The 22,412-nt window shown below is 33.9% G+C and overlaps 1 pseudogene; it reads left to right on the forward strand.

Annotated features, from left to right (window-relative positions):
• The first annotated feature begins 304 nt into the window (after positions 1–304).
• The window catches only part of LOC133871502 (mechanosensitive ion channel protein 6-like), a 32,660-nt pseudogene continuing 10,552 nt past the window's right edge, over positions 305–22,412 (forward strand).

Raw genomic sequence — 22,412 nt, forward strand, 5'->3', positions numbered from 1 at the left:
AGACTGCAGGCCATAGTAGCTGCATTTTCATTTGCAAGAGTTCAAGAAGAAAAAATTAGTGATGAGGCATGCAGGCTAACCAGGGTGTCAAGTAGACCAGTCACTGATGGGGCTTTGTTGGCACTACGATGAGAAGTGGCATAGAGAGCACATGTGCAAACAAGGAAAACTATTGGTGATTGAACCAATGGTGCTAGAAATAAATATTGATGAGTCTGAGTAAAAAGACAATACACTTGACAATAACGAAGATGAGGTGACTTACACTGTACATGCCTTGGCTAGCTATTACAACCCGCAAACCATGAAGGTTAGTGGTCTCCTCAAACGCCAGCCAGTTATGGTGTTAATTGACATAGGTAGCACCAATAATTTCCTTGATGAAGGTATTGCTCAAAAACTCTCAATGCATATGGAACCTTGTGAGCGATTTGAAATCAAATTAGCAGATGGGAGTACTTTGACATGTAAGAGTAAGTGCTCAAACGTCAAGTTGGTTGTGCAAGATCAAGAGCTTCGAGCTGATTTGTACTTACTACCACTTGGCGGTTATGAAATTTCTCCAAGATCAAGATCAAGGTGATGTGTTATGGAATTTCTCCAAGCTCTCTCTCTCTCTCTCTCTCTCTCTCTCTCTCTCTCTCTCTCTCTCTCTCTCTCTCTTTGTTATTTTTAGTCCACTATGCGTTGTTGGATGCTTTCTATTCTGCAGTGTCGAAAGAGGGTTTATTTAATTTTGTGGAGTTGAGCTTGGTGGTGGGTGGCCTTCTACTGAGAACGGTAAACTCACCACACTGGCACTTACAGCGAGGTAAAATCAAAATCTTATGAGACGTCTGAAAAGTTTGCTTCTATGTCTGGTTTTCATCTAGCTGTTTGTTATGAGCTTTATGTTGTTCGTAACCAAGCAAGGAATTGGTGTTTTTTTAATTCCAAAGGAATCAAAAAAATTTCGGTCCTATCTACCTTGGACAAAGCCAAGGGTTGGTCCACACAAAGCGGACATAACATCAACACAGTGAAGAGAAGGGGCATGACCCTGGAAAAAGACTTCCACCCTATGAAAAATAACAACCCCTTTGCAGGGATTGAGAGGCGGGCACCGAGTTGGAAATGGAAACAACAGCCCCTTTGTAGGGGTTGAAGAGGGATAGGCATTGCTAAAATCAAAACAAAAGCTCTAGAGAAAGGGTCTCCCACAGAGACTGTTAGTTTGTAATTGGCTTGATTCTGTTGGACAAAAACACTTCTATGTAATGATGCTTATTAGACAGCGATGCTGGTTATATCCAGAGTCTACACTTTTGTTATATACTTCAAAAAGACTCTGTGTAGATTTCAAGACAGTGAAGTTTAGTCTCTTGCATCGGTCCAGACTATGTGGTATTCCGTCCAGACGCTCATCTGTCAAGCATCATCTGTCCGGACGACGAGAACTTTTCATCCGGGCTCTCTTCTGTGTGTAGAAGCTTCGAATTGTTCCAAGTTGCATATGTTCGGACGTCTCAGCAGCACGTCCGGACAACCTTCAGTGTTCAACAAGTAAAAGGATTTCTTTCCAAACACAGATATGGGAAGACAACTGCAACCGTCCGGACAATGTAGTGTTCCTGTCCTGACGCTCAGACCTTATTTTAGAAATTGCGTACAGCAGAAGTGCAACCATCCGTACGTTAGGGCAACACCGTCCGGACGTGGCGTTATTCAGGAAAGAATATCAGCGAATTTGGAAAGCCAATTGCACAGTTATCTGTCCAGATGCCGCCTAGAGAAAACCAAATCAGTGTCAATTTAGGTCTTTTCTTACAAATTAACAGAAGACTTGTGTCATTTAAATTCCGCTTTTACATTATTTGGTTAACACATTGTGCACACATACACGGTTAAATAGAAATCATATATATTTTCAATTGGTATCAGAGCTTGGTACACTCTATTTAGATTTAATTCTTGAGTGTTATCTTTCCTGTTGACTTCTATTTTTATTTCAATGTCTCAAAATCTTACATCTATTCCTGCCTTTGATGGCATAAACTATGGTTATTGGAAAGCTCGTATGCATTTCTTTTTAAAATCCATTGATTGTTAGAAAACTATTGAAACTGGTTGGACTGAGCCAATGGGTGCAAATATTGAGCTTGCAAATGAAAGAAATGCACAACTGTCTAATGATAAAGCCCTCCATGCTCTATGTCAAACACTTTCACCGTTTGAATTTACTAAAATTTCAAACTGTGGAATTGCTCAAGAAACATGGCAAATCTTAGAAACAGCATATGAAGGTACAAAACTTGTTAAATCTGCCAAACTTCAAATTCTGATTTCTAGATTTGAAGAAATTAAGATGATGAATAATGAGACATTCGAAGAGTTTTACTCCAAGATGAGCGACCTAAGAAACTCAATGGTGAGTCTTGGGAAGACCGTCTCGGATGTAAAACTCATTCGTAAAATTTTAAGATCTTTGCATGAGCGTTTCAGAATCAAGGTAACTACCATTGAAGAAAGCAAAGACTTAAAAGAGATGAAGATTGAAGAGTTGGTAAGATCTTTTCAAACCTATGAACTGTCCCTGCCCCTAGTCAAAAAGGTGAAGACTATTGCACTCAAGGCATCTAAAAAGAAAGCCAATGTCTCATCTGAAGAAGACTCTGAGAAAGAAGAAGATGTTGTGGCTATGCTGGCCAAGACTTTTAGAAGATTAATGAGGAATGATCGGTTCAAAAAGAAATTCTTTGAAAGACTAAAGAAGGCCCCCAGAGAGTTTGAACCTAAGGAAGTTGAAAAGAAAGACCCAAGAGGCCCAAGATGTTTTGAATGCTCAGGCTTTGGGCATATAAGGGCTGATTGTGGGAATCTCAAGCAGGGAAAAGGGAAGGCATATAATGCGACTCTTAGTGATGAGTCCGAAGAAGAAGAATCTCCTGATCAAGACAAATTTCTAGCCTTTGTGGCTCCACATGTAGAAGAGGAGGATTCTTATTACTCAAAGCACAGTGATGAAGACGGGGAAGAACTCAATGAGGCATATAAAATCCTATATGTAGAGTTCGAGAAGCTGAGGGAGACTCGCAAGCAGTATATCCATGAGCTGAATAGTTTACAGACCGAGAAGAGTTCACTGCTGCTCAAAATACAAGATCTAGAGGAGAAGCTACTACATACACAACTTCAGTTGGAGAGGGTCACCGATGAGAAGCTGACCCATATGCTGTCAATCTAGAAGAGCCCAACAGACAAGACTGAACTCGGGTATGTAGCTCCTCCCTCTGACATTCCCTCTACTTCTAGTACTGTCTTTGTCAAGCTCACAGTCCCCGAGCCTCCACTCACAGTCGTGGACAAAGGGAAGGACATAATCAGTGGAGATATTCTGGTCACTTAGAAGCTCCCTACCATTAAACGACCTCCTATATGCCATCATTGTGGCCTAAGCGGGCATGTCCAACCTTAGTGCTCCCTTCTTAAGGCTCAAAGATCAAAGGTCAAGAAAGAGATGCCCAGGCAAGCAAATTTTGGCACAAGACCTCTGACCCAGCATAAGGCTCCAAGGCATCAGGCCCAAGTATCAAGCTCCATGGCATCAAGCTCTAAGGCATTATGCCCCACGGTGCCAGGCTCCCCAGCATCAGCGACCTTAGCAGAGATTTGTTCCTGCCAATCAGAATGGCAAACCCAAGGCTAACAAATCAAGGCACTTCATGAAGAAGCCACCAAAGATGGAGGATGATCAATTCTATAGGGAGCTGCCTATTTGGATGCAGAGCATGATACAGTGGATGGATCATCAGATGAAGTCCTGTCAACAACCACAAAAAAAAAGGCAGGCATGGATTAGAAAAGAGGCAGACATTCACCCCTTGAGGGGGAATGGACTCACCTAGTTAGTGAGAGTACACATGCCTAGGATTTGGTTCCTAATTCTAGAGCATCAGGTTTGATTGCATTGCATGATTTTCTACTTGTTATATCTTTGTTTGCTTTGCAATTTAGGAACCACTGTTATTTGCATTATTTTTTTTGTTGCTCTTGAGAGAACTTTGCAGGTACTATTTGGGGAAGACAGAAAAAACATATCGAGCAACTGTTTTCCTGTATTGGTAATTTTGATCCTTCACAGGTTTGATCTTGCCTTATATTCTAGTCTTATGGCTGTTTACCTTTATAGCATGTTTTTATTGCTTTTCATAAAATAAAAATAAAAAATTGGGGGAGAAGTTGCAGGAATTTTATTTTTTCTTTTCTTGGTATGTCAGATATTGCATGTATTTTTGCCTGATAGCTTAGTTCTTTGCGCATTAATTGACTATACTTATATATGATTGAGAGTTTATGCCTAATATTTGCCAAGTTTTTCCTGTGAATCTAATAACTAGATAGTTACTCTTCTGATGCGATGATTTTGTGCACTATCCAAGGCTCCCCTAAGGTACATTTTTTTTTTCTCTGACTTTTTGCTTTTGAAGATTCTTATGAGAGAGATTTTTTTGTAAGATGGTCAAATTGACTAACTTGCTAGTTGAATCTAGAACCAAAAAATTCTAGCATTCTCTCTAGGTTGCAGCATCAAGTGATAAAAAGCATTAAAAAATTAGTAAATATGGATAATTAAAAGGATCCACTGCTTATTTTGCTATAAATCTGTTCTTGAACTTGTTCCTAAAGAAACAGTCAGTGACCAAATCATTGCGGAAATAGACGGTCACTAAAGGACTAAGTAAAAGAAAAGTGCTGCATCTTAGAGGGGGTGTATCAGATGAGGGTTGCTAGGCCCTAGTAAAATAAGGTTTGACTTTTGACAAATCTTCATTAATTTTCCCTCTTGTTTAGAAAATTCAGTTGCTTTAAGTCATATCAATGAACTTCGTATTGTATTGAGAAAGTCTTCACACATACACATGCATTGCATGAGTTGAGGAATCTATTTAAAATTTCTATCTATAGGGAATTTTGTGCTGATTGAGCTCTTACCTCTCTTTTATATTTCTGCGTATTTTTGAGATGCTATCTGATTACTATATCAATTGATTATACATGCGTGTTCTGAAGCTGACTTTACGGAAAATAATTTTCCTGCAAATTTTCCTTTAGCAACTGGTTTTCAATGTGAAGCCTAAGCTGATGGGTGCGGCTTAGACGGCCAGACGGTTAGGTAAAACGTCCGAACGCGCATAGTTCTGCCGAATGCCCATATGGCATCCCACGTCCGGACGGGTTAGTGATGCGTCCGGATGGGTACCGTACAAGGTTAAGTATCGTTTTCTCCCCTAGCCGCCACACCTCATTTCACTTTTCTTGTCTTTTATCGTTTTATTGTGATTTTCTCGTAGTTTCTCGCATATTCTCTGCTTATTTTTGTCTTTTTTTGTCCTTTATCTCATTTCCAGGTATGTTGCTCTATACTTTATCTTCTTTTCAATTATTTTAATTTATAAGATATTTTTATGGAATATTCTTGAGATAAAGTTTGCACATATAATTGGACTGTGTTGGATTATTTTGCTTGTTTGTAATTTTTGTGAAGTCCATTTCACTGCTGTTATAATGCCAGATTTTTTTTTTACCTAATATCCTAGAGGTTATTTTCGGCAAATATTTGTAGTTATTCTTTGCAGAATCATGTCTGCCAGCAACTCTCAGCGTAGAGTCCGATAGAGGACAGAGGAAGGCATTACAGCTTTTAGAGCCAAAATTGCCAACAGATCGGTCATTCCAGAATGGAATGTAGTCAGGCCTAATATTTTGGTAGCTCCCCTGGATGTTATCAGTAAGATTCTTCAGACATATATCTGGGGCTACCTCCACAATTGCGCTTGCATCATACTCACCAGACTAGTCAGAGAGTTCTATACTCATCTAGAGGTTGGGTAAAATGAGGACAGTGGCATTGTTCTTCAGTCTACCATTGAGGGGCATGTTATAATGGTTGATACTCAGGTCATCAGCCAGATCATTGGGGTGCCAATGCTTCAGATTTCAGCTAGCCCTTTTAATGAGGTTGTGGTTGCTCCCTCCTTGGATGATCTTCAATAATTCTTTCATGCTGTTCCACAGGGCGAGGAGCAAGCTACTACTATCAGAATCGGTTCTTTGTCTTCCCCGCACCGCCTGCTTGTGAAGATTATCTAGCACAACCTCTGGCCTACTGCTAGGAGAATTGATCTAATGCTGAAGATGGCTTAGTTCTTGTATGCCATCTGTCTAAGATTGCCTTTCTGCTTGTGTAAGCATATTCTTGATGTTATGCTGGAGGCTTGAGATGAGAATAATACCGATCTTCCCTTCGGCTGCTTGATCACTCAGATCATTCTACAGTCTGGCATAAATGTTTCTAGAGAGCCCAAGATGAAAATTCAAGACCCCATAAGCAAACAGACCCTGATGAAATCCAATGCCCAGCCGAGGCGCGAAGATCAGGATGAAGCTCCTCAGCCTCCTCCTATTCATGTTGAGATGCTTGATATAGCATCATCTTCATAGACTGCTCCTCTGCCTCCACATCATGATGCAGGTCATGCTCAGATTTTAGCTGCTTTGGAATCTCTACAGGGGGGTATGAGTTCTATGCAACAGGGTATTCACTCTATGCAGCTGGAGATTCACTCTATCAATCTCCGTGTGGAGCAGTGCCAGTTGGACATCCAAGAGTGTCTCTAGCACCATAATCCATCTAGCAGTGATGACGAGGATCATCCACCCATGGCTGAGGATGATTGATTTTATTTGGTGTTTTGATTTATTTTCAAACATTTTATTATTCTGTTTTGAATAATTTGTAAACACTTAATAACTCCTGGATTATTTTTATTTTGTTTACCCTTGTCCTACTGTGACATTGAAGGGGAGTAATTATATTGTGGTTTTTCTCATACTCTGTTTTACCCTTATCCTTTTGAGATAAAAAGGGGGAGTATATTTTTTTTAGACCTGAATTGTATTTTTAACTTGTTAAGTGATTTTTGTCTTAGAATGGCCAAAGAGGGAGTTTGTTAGTTAGTAATTGACTGCATTTTGTTGGACAAAAACACTTCTATGTAATTATGCTTATTAGACAGGGATGCTAATTATATTTAAAGTCTACAATTCTGTTATATACTTCAAGAAGACTCCGTGTAGATTTCAAGACAGTGAAGTTTAGTCTTTTGCATCCGTCTAGACGACGTGGTATTCCGTCTGGACGCTCATCTTTCAAGCATCATCTGTCTAGACGATGAGAACTTTCTGTCCGGACTCCCTTCTGTGTCCAGAAGCTTTGAACTGTTCCAGGTTGCATCCGTTCGAACGTCTCAGCAATACGTCCGGACGACCTTCAGTGTTATACAAGTAAAAGGATTTCTTTCCAAACACAGATATGGGAAGACAACAGCAACTATTCGGACGATGTAGTGTTCCCGTTCAGACGCTATCCTTGATAAGGCATGTCGTGCAAAAGACGTTCAATCATCCGGACGTCAGTCTACACTATTCAGACGCTCATACCTTATTATGAAAATTGCGTGCAGCAGAAGTGCAACCGTCCGGACGTTAGGGCAACACCGTCCGGACGCGGCCTTATTCAGGAAAGAATATCAATGAATTTGGAAAGCCAGTTGCACAGTTGTCCATCCGAACTCCCTCAGCTACCGTCCGGATGCCACCTAGAGAAAACCGAATCAGTGGCGATTTAGGTCTTCTGTAGCCTATAAATAGAGGCCTCTAGGCATTTAATTTGTAAGAATTTGGTAGTAAGTTCCATAGTGCTTAGAAAGAATATTTTAGGAGTCGTTGTGCTAATCTGCTTACTTTCTAGCTGTTGCCAAGTGTCATTGATGTGTTCGTGTGAAGTCTATCTTAGAAAGGAGCCCTAAGGTAAATGATTCCATTGAAGACCCCTTCAAGTAGGAGACTTGGTTGGGAGGCGTTTGTGTTGGGTTACACGTCAGAGTTCAAGTTACGACCACTGCATAAGAGTATGTGAGTGCTACTGCTTTGTAACTAGCTTTATCTTCTGAATAGTGGATATCCTGGGTTTAGCTGCCCCGAAGTGTTTTTCTCTTAATTGAGTTTCCACTTCGTTAACAAAATATTTGTGTCATTTAAATTTCGCTTTTACATTATTTGGTTAACACATTGTGCACACACACATGGTTAAATAGAAGTCATCTATTTTTCAAAGACCAAAACCCAACAACAGAAAGTAAAAAGCTCGTAAAAGCATAAGATAAAAAAACTCATAACAAATCATCGGCGGCGGCAGGCTGGGCGGAGGACAGTGGAGGCGACCGGCAGAAGAGATCCAATTGCTAGCGCTTGAAGACCACGCGACGACAATGGATGTTTGAGGGATGCGGACCACAGCTAGAGACCGGCAACAGTGGAGGAAGGTGGTGGAGAGTAGCACGCGCGGCATCAGGCTGACCACGTGTCGTCGTGTGTGAATCACGGACCCACAAGTAAGATCTATTCACATGCCCGTGTAGTGCACACTCTTGCGCGCGATGACCGGATGGAGAAGTGGCTGACGGCGGAGCAAAGCGGAGAGAGCCTGGATCTCGATCGATTGGATTGTGTGATGGAGAGGCTTCTTAAAGTGAGTAGATATGATTTGTGAAAATCAAGTCTAAGAACTTTAAGAAACCGGTGGATGCACTACTAAGAATGGAAGGAAGAGCTTGAGACCGGTCCATCTGTAGTAAAGCCTTCGAGGATGATGTTGCAACAAGTGGGTATAACCTCCGAAGAGGACACAGATAGGGCTAGAGAGAACTCCAGCTGGATAGGGGCCTTGAAAGAGGCGTTAGCAGAAGGGAAGGGGAGGAAAAGAGGAAGGAAAGAGGAAAAGGGGGGGGGGGGGGGGGGGAGAAGCTTTGAGCTTCCCTCCCATGGTGATCGGCACAGAAAGCTTATCAGAGGAGAGGAGAGAAAACAAAGGTTTTTTCGCTTGTTCCCTCTGAGTGACTCCTCGTGTTGCTGATTGATGTTTTTAATCGGATTAAAATTTTCGAAGGAATTGTTTAAATCTCAAAGGTTATTTCAAACATTTAGAATGTGACAAAATGACTGATATGGTTTATTGTTTACCAAAATATATCAATAATAAAATTACCACTCACAACAGTATGAATCCTTGTAGGATAGAGCTATATTGAGGGTGTCGAACCTCAAGGACTACGTAGGTGTTGTTATCAAGCTTTTTGAGATTAAATTTAACTTAATTGAAAAGATGTTTGATTTGATTTTTGTTTTCTAAAAATAAATACATAAAAGTAAAAGGCATAAATGTAAAGAGATTAGTGGTGAGAGAAAGAATAGGGGGTTGATTTCACCACTCACCACTCACCGCATAACAATGGTTAATTATAAATTAACAAGGAAAATTTATACTATGCATGATATATGGCTTGTCTCACTCAAGTAGTCAAGAAATTACCTCTAAAGAATAAGTATAATCCATCTTTGGTTGACACGGATCGTCCACCTAACCACTAAGATGCGGTATGACCCGTCTTCCTTAGGTATGGATTAGTTGCATCTCTAATAGGATACACACAATCAATGGAATAGTATAACCCATCTTCAACTGGTACGAACTGTCGACCTAAATTACACTAAACTGGGGTGTAGTACAATCCATTTTCCCTAGGGATAGCCTATCTAACCCTCTTGATCATATATCAATTAAAATTGTTGTATAACAATCATTCACATAATCATAGAAAATATGAAGGATTCAGTTCAATCAATATAAAAGACTTTCTAAGACAAGATAAGAAATTCATAATGATTGAATATAAACATTAAAATCAATTCTCACAGTTATACAACCATCATGCATATAGAAAATCCAAAATTAAAATACAATTAAACCATTGTTACTTGGAAATGGCTACATCAACACTCTATTACGAATTTAGCCGCTCATCGTGGCGCTGTGATGGCCTCCTGCCATGTTCTTCTCCTCTTCAACTTGTCAAGCCTCCAAGAAGAATTTCCTGTCTAAAGCTAAGCACACCTTCTCTTGAAGCTCAGGAGTCTATTTATATAGACTATGAGAGGCCTAAAATCCATAAGAATCCAAGAAAAATCAGAACTTAGTCTCTTAGTCCAAGTAGAAGATTGAAAATTCAATCCAAGTAGGAAAAGGATTCCAAATTCGTCAAGATTTGTGGTCTTTTATTGCAGAAAAATTTGTACATAGTAAACGTCCAAATTAGGGAAAACCTATTTCAGACATAGTTATTGAATTTTTTATTAGCTTTGCAACACCACCAATTTCATTGCAATACTAAACTTGAGCAGAAAGTTGTGATCAAAACACTGAGACGTGCAGAATCCAAATTTGAATCCAATTCAATTTTAACTCTTATGAGAGAAATTCCGATTTAATCATTTCCTTGATTTGATTAAACTTAACCACATCATATAAGTCTTCTATTATGATTGATTAAGCTTAAACATATCTTCTAGGTCTTATCAAAGTGTGCTTTAAGCCTAAAATCAATGGAATTAATTGCATGTTTATTTAAAACCTGAAAACCTGAAAACAACACAAAATCAAACAAATAATAATGCTAAAGAATTGACATATGCAAGTCAAGGGGCTTGAATGTGCAACATTCGACGTTTATCAATGACAATTATACCCTTGTCGTTAGGGATTGACAGTTTTATTTAACTGAAGGGGGACATTGAATATTTTTGGTAGTTTGAGGTTGAGACATTAACATAATTGGTAGTTTTGCTGGAGGATTAATTGGGGGGAGGGGGGGGGGGGGGGGAGGGGGGGGGGAGGACATTGACAATGTGGTGGTAATTTGAGAAGGGTATGTGTAATTTTTCCAAAAAGTTATTTCGAGAAAACATCACGTCATCAATGTTAAATAATAAGGCATGCATACCTTCACAAGGACAATAGGGTACATACAATTTTTTTCATTTACTTTTGAATTAAGGACATCAATGCAGTGCTGCAAATTAGAATCATCAACTAAACTCTATGAAATAGAAAAAAATTAGGTAGAAAAGGCCATATAGGGAAGAAAAAGGGGCAACAAAATCTTCATTTGCAAAAAAGAGACTGGTTGAAAGAATTAGGAGGCAATTTAACATTGAATACAACTTGATAAACCACAATAATATGAGCCATAACCAATTCACAAGGATCCCTGTCAAAATTAATTACGGTTTTGACTACTTTAATTTCTAAAATTTTGGGGAGCTCAGTTGTAAGAAGATGAGTCATTGCTGATTATTGAAATTGGAACTACGGTGCACTTGAAAATAGTTGTCATTCTAAAATAGAGGATATCTAAAAAGAAACAGTATAAGATCATATTTCTTGCAGTGCCTTGGTGATTTGCCTTTTTAACGCACATAAACTCATGTAAACAAATGAGAAATCAAGAATGAACCTTTAAATTACAAACAGAAATTCTCAGAGACTGCCAAACAACTCTGAAATGTTACACAGAAACACCCCCCCCCCCCCCCCGTTATCCAGATTAGACAACCAAAGAAGAAATCCAATCACAATGGCATAGCAATCATAGCAATCTCGTTGAAGATAATATGGGTATTAAAAAAAATAAAGATATACCAAGCATAAGCTTGCGAAAATTCTATCACAAGTGGAAAAGAAAAGGAGAAAGAAGATTATGGTGAGAGAGAAACTGCATATGAATTAGAGCGTCACAACATAGACAAACAAAGGAAAAAGGTAAGAAAATTATTTATCAAAACATATAAAAGATTATTGTCCATTGGTGTTACTAATGAAAATGTTATGATAACTGTTGGAACAAGTGACTCATATTCTCTTGGGCATAGAGAGCAATACGAGAGTACCAGTATAGTGGCCGATTGGCAGAGTATCGCGACAGTAGGGTTTTGATATAAACATGTTATGCTATAACTCTAAATCAATTATTGAATATAGCCGAACTTCTGTGGACGCAGGCACATTGCCGAACCACGTAAATTTGTGTCTTGATTTTCTCTTACTCTCTCTCTTTTCGATTCCATATTATTCATCATTGTTATGCACGGTAACATCAATGACTTTGCCAGTATGTTGCTGTTGTTAATGAATACAAAGGGTAGGAGTCAAAACATTACTAAGCAGCTCACAAGTAGATCGACTCAAAAGGAAGCAGGAGGGGGGAGTGGCAACAATAGCGGCAAATATGAAAGAGAAAAGTCCCAGGTTACAGTCTTTTGAGAAAAAAAAAGGTATAATTATCAATACTTTTTTATTTTTTTTTTATTTTACCCTGGGTCGGGATTGCATTGGGCAAGTTTTGCCCCAAATCTATGGCCCATTATTAGATAATGTGCAAGGCTAATTAATGTGGATCGGATCCCTTCACAACCTTGTGGCCAATTTGTTTAGCAGGTGCTTGTATTTGTTCCAAGTTAACTTTTTATTCAGTTATGAGAAATGCTAGAGGTACCAAATATTTTATCAAGAGATGAGTATCAAGATGATATGAAATTTATTCATTGATATCCGTAACATTTCTTTTTATTAATTGTTTTGATCATATCCAATAAATAAGCTCCACATCATTTTGGTACCCATCTCTCGGTAAAAAATTTGGTACTCTTAACATTTTTATTCAGCTATGAAAAATGCTAGAGGTATCAAATCTTTTACTGAGAGATGAGTATCAAGATGATCTGAAACTTATTCATTGATACCCATGACATATCTTTTTGTTAATTGTTTTGATCATCTCCAATGAATAAGCTCCACATCATCTTGTTACCCATATCTTGATAAAATCTTTGTTCCTCCTATCATTTATCCAATTCAAATGTACATAACCCAGCAAAAAGAAAAAGAAAAAAAATCAAATGGTACATAACTCATGTTTGATTAGTACATTTATCATTGGTTTGTATATAATACTCCCATTCCCAAAATACCCCTACTCTCGCCTTGAAAACTAAAATGAGTCCTAACGGTGGGTCACACAATCGGATATTCTCAAAACCCCCCTCCTTTGTCAAACTAGATGTCTTAATACGTCACACCTAGCATGCGGTGGTAACAAAGTAAAATACCTTAAGAAAAAGACTCAATTCATAGTAGTTTTCTACACATTTAATGAGACTCTTCCTCCAACAACCATAACTCAAAAGTGCAACAGACCACCATTTTCTTTGAGACTCTCTGAAAATCCACACCCACACATACACACAAACATATATAAATATATATACATGTATTCGCACAACCAATTTCTCTCCCTTTAGAATGTTCGACACCAACTCTAGTAACTCTGCCACCAAGCCCCTTCCATTGTGTAATTCTTGACCTTTGAGGCCTCCGGCTCAAACTCGAAGTTGAAGGTCCAGAATTTCTTAATGGAAAAGGCATGGGAGGGGCTCAAGAAGTCCTATATATCCTACAAAGGAGAACCGGTGGTACACTCGCAGCTATGGATTTCCTTGTTGAGGCCTTGAACTACAATCCGGTACAATTTAAGAACGTGCTTTTCTTAGACTTGATTATGCTGCTGAATTCACAATTTGATTATTTTCATGTGTTAAATCAATAAAGGATGGTAATCTAATTGATTTTATGTTATCTCTATTCCTTTTCTTTTTTTTCACCAACCCTTGTGCAATGCATTGCACACATTTATAGTGGACAAAATATGTTATTCAACAATTCTATTTGTTTTTTTCAACCACATTTCTCATAAAAATTCTTTAAATATATAAAATTTTAAATGAACTAATGAAAAAAAAAAACCTTTTGGAAACCATAGAAATCACATTGTTATGGCTTTTGAATACTTAATTTGATAGGATGGCCAACCAAATAGAGTATTTTGACTCTCTTATGATGTTGACAGGATTGTAGAGATTTTTTTGTGGCAATTACTATGAGCAGGAGTGGTTGCGGACTTAATTCTTATCTCTTGACATATCATGAGCCATTTTGTACCTTCTGCAACTCTATTATCCTAATACTCATATCAGATCACATTTATAACACACATTTTCATAAATACAACAAATTGTTTAGTGACAACCTTGTATTTGTCTAATTCCAGCTGTTATAATAAAATATTTTTCATGACTTGATGGGTTTTCATAAGAGATTTTGTTCATACTGGCTTAGCCTGCTTGATGGAAAACCTTACAAAATTTGAGATTGTTACTAATTTCCTTTTAACTACCCTTTACTGATAATTTTAAGGTTTTTATTGACTCACCATAATAAGGATAGTTTGGTGGTAGATTTTGGTTAAGAGCTATCACCACCAAGATCTCAATAAGAGCTAATCACCAATGAGATCTGAGGAAGAGCAATGCTCATCAGATCTAGATTTGAGTAATAGTAAAATATCTAAATCTATATTAGATATAGTGATTATTTTGTAAAGCAATTGTTCGATGCATTTGTCAATATGTTCTATTAAAATGTCAATATTTACTTTTTGTCAATCAATAATATATCGAGATCGAGATCTCAATAGAAGCAGAAAATAATCATCAATATAATGTATAATATCATAAATAGAAAAAAATATATATATATATATATATATATATATATATATATATATATATATATATATATATATATATATATATATATATATATATATATATATGTTTGAGTGCACTTTCTGCAGCTCTATTATCCTAATGCTCAAATCAAATCACATTTATAACATATATTGTTATGAATAAAACAAAGTGTTTAGTGATAATTCAATATGTTTTTAATACCAATTATAATAAAATATTTGTCACACCACTTGGCAGATTTTCGTAAGAGATTTTACTCTTAATAATTTTACTTGTCTTATGCAAAGCTATGAAAAATTTGAGATTGTCAGAAATTTCCTTTTAACGACCATCCACCTTAGAAATACAAGTCTTGAAAAATGCTTGATCTCTGCAAATTTCAAAGTTTTTATTGACTCACATCAATAGTTTTGTGGCGGATTTTGGGCAAAAGCTTAGCACATTCGAGATCTCAATAAGACATTTTCACCAACGAGATCTAATGCAAGAGCAATGCTCATCCGATCAAGATTTGAGTAAGAATAAAAGATCTAAACCTACATTAGATATGATGATTAGCTTATACAAAAATTGTGCAATTCATTTGTCAATATGTTCCATGAAAATCAATATTTACTTTATATCAATCAATAATATATCGAGATTGAGATTTCAATAAAAGCAAAAAAAAATCATTAATATAACGTATAATATCATAAATAGAAAAAATATGTTTGAGTGCGCCTTCTGCAACTCTATTATCCTAATGCTTCAATCAAATCACATTTATAACATATATTGTCATGAATAAAACAAAGTGTTTAGTGATAATTCAATATGTTTTTAATACCAATTATAATAAAATATTTGTCACACCACTTGGCAGATTTTCGTAAGAGATTTTTTTTTTTAATACCAATTATAATAAAATATTTGTCACACCACTTGGCAGATTTTCGTAAGAGATTTTATTCTAAATAATTTTACTCGTTTGATACAAAGCCATGCAAAATTTGAGATTATAAGAAATTTCATTTTAACGACCATCCACATTAGAAATACGAGTCTTGAAAAATACATGATCTCTGCAAGTTTCAAGGTTTTTATTGACTCACATCAATAGTTTCGTGGCGAATTTTGGGCAAAAGCTTATTACCTTCGAGATCTCAATAAGACATTTTCACTGACAAGATCTAATGAAAGAGCAATGCTCATCAGATTAAAATTACTTATTATAAATTCGTAGATAATCTCATAAATCAAGTGATATAATATGATTTATGAATTATAATGATTTATAATTAATAATCAAAATACACACACACACACACACACACACACACACACACACACACATATACATATATAATTATAGCTACATAATGTCATATAGTATACAAATTCATACTAATATAATGGTTAAGTATTTAGATACTTAGATACACTCATACATTAATTAAGTATGATTTAAGATTTTAAGTATTTAATAATTATTAGTAATATTTAGATACGATGACTAGATATATATAACATAAAAATAATTTATATATTAATTTGTTAATATATAACTTATTTTTATAATGTAGTATATTAATAAACAATATACTATATGTAAGCATAAATTAAGTAACAAATAACTATAGTCATTAGTCAGTATATATTAATTGGTTATATATGTATAAAATAGTAAAAATAAATAATATCAATATTTAATTGTTAGTCATATAATATAATGACAATCCAGATACTTAATTATATTATTCATGTAATATTATAGGACTATATGATCATATAATAATATAACATTATGTCATATGAAATATAATGACCTACTTATATGTTATAAGTATTATCATTAGATATTTAATAATCATTACATCATGTGGTTCAAGATCTAAGATTATACGGCTTGTTAAATCTTGTTAATATATTAAATATGTTAAACATGTTATTATATGATAATACTTAGATCGTATGATCAAATAATATTAGTATTACTAGCAGATAGTTATGAATTATGATAAGTATGATTTATGACTCATATATTCATAATGATCATACAAATTACTTATTATAAATTCGTAAATAATCTCATAAATCAAGTGATATGATATGATTTATGAATCATATGATTTATAATTCATAATCATAAATATGTATACATATATAATTATAACTACATAATGTCATATAGTATACAAATTCATACTAATATAATGGTTAAGTATTTAGATACTTAGATACACTCATTAAGTATGATTTAAGATTTTAAGTATTTAATAATTATTAGTAATATTTAGATACGATGACTAAGTATATACGTAAGTTTGAATTCACATTAATCATATAATATAATGACACTTCTGAAACTTAATCATATTATTTATATATAAGGACAATGTGATTCATATAATCTCAAATTAAGTTATTAGGATTGGAATCACCAATATGTTAATTATAATCACAAGTTAGGTATTATTATTAGAATTTAGATTATATGATTTAACATTGTGCTATATAACCGTTAGATATGGTCTAATTAGTATTATCAATAGACTTTAAAAATAGAGTATTATTGTTATATATATAGTATCATATGAATCATATGATAATATAATAATTATCATTTTAATGCTTTAACTTAATATAAGTTAGTATTTATACTGACTATTGTTTCATTTTTTTAATGCCAAAAATCAAATGATAATACTATTAATAATTTTATAGTCTACAGGTTTTATTTGGGAGCATACGAAGGAATTAAACATTTCCAATCACACTTGCCTTAGGAAATTGTAATTTTATTTGTATTTGTTTAAATGTAATGTTATTTTATTTATTTAATTGTAATTGTAATCCAGATTCTAAACTCATCGGCAATTGTCTTATTGTTACCTTACTACAAAATCACAATATGTGCCAAGTAGCAGTTGGTGTGGTCCAGAAGGTATTTATCCACTAAATATTGACATTGTATATTAAATTTTGTGAATCTTCGTCTACCCCAACAAGGAGTTTTCTTTCTTTTTCTTTTTTTTTTTTTTTTTTTGGTCTTCTATTTATTTGTGGTCTATGGAAAATTTTAGCTCATCTCCCCTTTTCACCCATAACCAACAATAATATAATAAATGCTACTAGCCCATGAACCTTTGTTCATTAAGAGAGTGATACAACTGCTTAACCTCCATGGTTACAAAGACATTTTTTGGTCCAAACTGAAGAATGTGTGCCTACTAGTATGAATAAGAGTTTAGATTAGTCTATTTCTTAGTTTTTTTTGAGATAATTTAAAAATTACTAGTGAATGTAGTTGGCATTGCAGATAATGGAAATTATTAGGAGCACTTTCAATTAAGAAAAGCATTTGGTGACATGAATTTCAGGGTTTGAGGCCTACAATTCCGACCAATACTCGTTCAAAGCTTGTGGAACTGCTTGAGAGATACTGGCAGCAAGATCCATCTTTGAGACTAGAATTCTTAGAAATTGTAGAATTTTACAGCACATGGCCAAGATGGTATAAAAAATTCTGTGTCATTTTTCTTTCACTCTGGGGTTTTAGGAACTTTTGTTATTTTGTAACAAGTTGAGGATGAGAGAACGGAACGGCAAAAGCGCAAATCATCTAGAAGAGTATCTGCTTTTGGGCAAAGCAGCCATTGAAGCTACAAGTGAGAAGACTGTTTATAACACTAACGTTCTTATTTCACTTTATATTTTCTTGATTTGGTACATAGTTTTGTAAATCTAATTATGACCAGAGAGTATCATCCAAACACTTCTTGTTAAAGTATTTACTAAATGATTAAATTTACCTCATCGTATCAGCTTAAGTTTTTAGGATAAGTGGTGATTTAACATGGTATTAGAGCAGATGTCTTAAGTCTGAACCCTGTCTCTTTTATTTACCTCTCATTTCAATTAAATATTTTATGTGTTGAGCCTCAGCTATTAAAAGGGAGTTTGAGCTTACACGTAAGGAAAAATGTTAAAGTATTTATTAAATGATTAAATTTACTTCATCTTATCAGCCTAAGTTTTTAGGATAACTGGTGATTTAACATTTCTGTCAGTCCGACCATGGAAATGTTGTTTAGTTTGTCACACGCATACACCATATGTTAATAAGAGAATTACTAAACTGTCTAGAAACTAGTTCTCATTGTTATCGATTTATTTTATAAGCTTGGTTAGTGAAATTTGGATTAGCTATATTTGCTTGAATGAAATTTGGTTTGCCCATATTTGAACATAGGGATGTAAATGAAGCAAAGCTACTCGCGAGCTCGCTCAGGCTCAGCTCATGCGCGACTCGATTATTAAATGAGCAATTCATAGATATGAAACATATTTGATTATTAAACGATACATACCCGTATAAAACTCGACTCGCTCGTTTAAAGTTCGCAAACATACTTGTATAAGGGCTTGGCTCGCTTATTAGCACAACTCGTATATATTTATATATATACATATTAATTAATAAATATATGTATATATAATAATTATTAAAAATAACTTATATAATATATTACTTATTAAGTAACAATAAATTAATAATTGATTGGTATACATGCAACATGTAATTATTTCTATAAAGTATAAACTATAATTAAATAATTATATCTATAAGTATCTATATAATATATAATTTAATGATAAAAGTTAATCATATGGTCATATCTTAAATAATCTAATTATAAAGCGTCTAATGATAGTTGAATAAACATATATTAAGTATATGTTATATCTTATGATCTAATAACAATTTCAATACTTAATCATATTATTTATATATACAATAATAATGTGATTCATATAATTTCAAATTAAGTAATTAGTATTGGAATCAACGTGTTTCTTATAATTTCAAATTAAGTGACATTATAATATATGGCACAATGTTAAATCATGTGATTATAAGATATAAATTATAATGATAATACTTAATTAAATCATATAACCATATGATCATAAGTATTATCATTAGAATTTAAATGTATAATAATATAATATAATATTGTGCCATATGATCATATTATCATTAGATCAAAGTATTATTATTAGATGCGTATAATCATATGATTTAAGTATACTTGGGAATTTTTAGATCATTTTTTCAAAAAAAAAAAAAAAAATGTCATATAATCATATAATGTCACATAAGTATAGAAATTCATATTTATACAATGATTTAAGTATCTAGATACTTAGATATAATGATTAAGTATCTAATTAGCATAAATAATAATATTTTATAGTTAAGATATTAAGATTGTAGTCATGTAGTGACTAGTGTGTAAGTATTTATAGTTAACCAGTGTATATTAATCATAGTTAACTAAATAGCTAATTAATTAATATATACTATTTATAGTTAATTAGTGTATCTTAACCATAATTAACTAACTAATAAATTAGTTGTGTCATGTGTGTGTGTGTGTGTGTGTATAATATAGTTAAATGGTTATGGGTATAAGTATTTATATTTGTATTCATATTAAATTATTAAGTATATAAATAATTTATGTTAACGTTATATACTTATATAATGTAATAATCATATCAACAATACTTTTTTTTTTTTAATCATTGTATGATTAAGTATGATCTAACAATGTATTATAACCTAACAATAATAGGTGATGTGATCTAACATTTCATTTGATTAAATTTAAGTATGATTTAAAATTCTAAGTACATAATTTTGATTAATACTTATAACTCATTTTAGCTAAGTATAAAATAATTAGTAAGCATGATTATTATTATTAGTCATATAATTATATACAATGACAACGTGATTGATATACTGTATAATCCCAAAAAAGTTATTAGTATTAGAATCAACAATGCATTTCCTCTAATTATAAATCAAGTGTTATTATTATTAGAATTGATATCATAAGATGATATGATTATGTGTACTATCATTAGATCTTATATCAAATGATCATATGGTCTAACAATTTATATGCTATTAAATTAATTTTTGGTCATATGACACAATGTATCTTTACTATATAGTCTAATGATCATATGGTCCCGTGTATCTAAATTATAATCATATGATTCTGTGTATCTAAATTATAATGATAATGCTTACATAATTATATTATATGATCTAAGTATTATTATTAGATATTCGGAATAAATCTGATTCCTAATTATCATATCTAATTATGAATAATCTCATATCATAAGCTATGAATCATAATTTATATATATATGTAAATTAAAAATTATGCTATAACTATTTAAAGGCACATAATGACATAAGTCTTTAATATACAATTCATACTAATATAATGAATAAGTACTTCGTTGCTTAGATACTCATACAATGGTTAAATATGTAAGATTCCAAGTACATAATTTTGACTAATACTTTTAGCTTAGGAGTAATTACCTTTTCTCCCTATCAACTACCAAAAATTGTGCGATGCCTTAATGAACTTCCAACTCGAGCAAAATAAAGCATACAACTACCAACTTTACATATTTCGCCCCCTTCCGTCAGTCTAACTCGTGAAAAGACTTAAATACCCTAACTCAAATTCGAAAATTACATAAATGGCCTCAATTTAGACCAAAAAAAAAAAATTTACTATAAAATAATTACCCCTTTAGCTTAAGTATAAAATAATAATTAAGTATGATTATTATTAATATAATTGAAATAGAGAGGATCCTATTCCATGATTAAGGGTAAATACTAATTATGAATTTATGATTAATAGATTAACTATGAATGTATAATTATATCAATATGTAACTTATAATTAATTATTGTTAGGTATAAATTACAAATGTTTAATTAACTTATAGCAGAAAATGGTATGTTTTATACCAAAACCCAGTGTTTTGGTTAAAAACAAGTTAAGAATTTCAACCAAAACACTGCGTTTTGGTGTGGAATTCTAGAAATTACAACTTAATTTTTCTCTCATATTTTTATTAAAAAAAAATAAGATGTCATGTCAGCATAGAAAGACAAAAAAAAAAAAAAAAAAAAAAAACACTAAATATTCTAGTATTTTTCCTTTTCTTTCTTTCTTTTTTTTTTTTTTTTTTTTTTTTCTGCACTTATTGGTCCCATTATTTACTTTTTTAGTCCCATAATTGCATTGGCATGCCTCTTTTCTAATTGAGCAAACTGTACTAGTAAACTTTTTATGTAGACAGCAACCATGACTTGAGGAATGATACAAACACAACTTTTTTACACAACATGGGTAGGGGTTGTGTAAAAAAATTGTGTAATAATAATTTCCCACCATGACTTAGTAGGGAAGTCAACCAACCAATCGACACAATTTGTGCCATACAAAAGAGAGTTCTACATATAGAAAAAGATAGAATACTGATTTTTCCACTTAAATAGTGTGTTTCCTTTAAGTCTCCAGACTCTTCTAATTCAAGCCAGCTGTCTACTGACTACTGAGGCGAGTCACTTCAATCCACTTCATGCAAGGCTTCGCACTGCTCGATGAAGACCACTTGAGCTACCCAAACGTACACTATTTCTTTCTTCTTTTGATATTACCTCATCCTTCTTTCTATCTATTATGTTTGCTTCTTTTGATATTTCCTCCTCCTTCTTTCTATATATTATGTTTGCTTCTTTATTTGTTCCTTTCTCTTACACCTTCCAAGTTGTGAAGGTCCTCTTCTTCTTTTTTTCATTTTTTGCCTTTCAAAGCACTAAAGCAGGCATCAGCAAAGGCAAGAAGTGGGTCTGGGTCGACGACGACGCCATGCTGCAGCAAGGTGGGGCTGAAAAGAGAGCCATGGACGTTCGAGGAGGACGAGCCGGGCTGCTACACTATGGCAACATCTCATTCTTCCAAAAAAAAAAAATAGAGCTCGAGCTCGAGCTTGAGATTGGACAAGAATTTACTCTTGCCAAGCCG

Source organism: Alnus glutinosa, chromosome 6 (assembly GCF_958979055.1).
Source record: "Alnus glutinosa chromosome 6, dhAlnGlut1.1, whole genome shotgun sequence".
Lineage (NCBI taxonomy): Eukaryota > Viridiplantae > Streptophyta > Magnoliopsida > Fagales > Betulaceae > Alnus > Alnus glutinosa.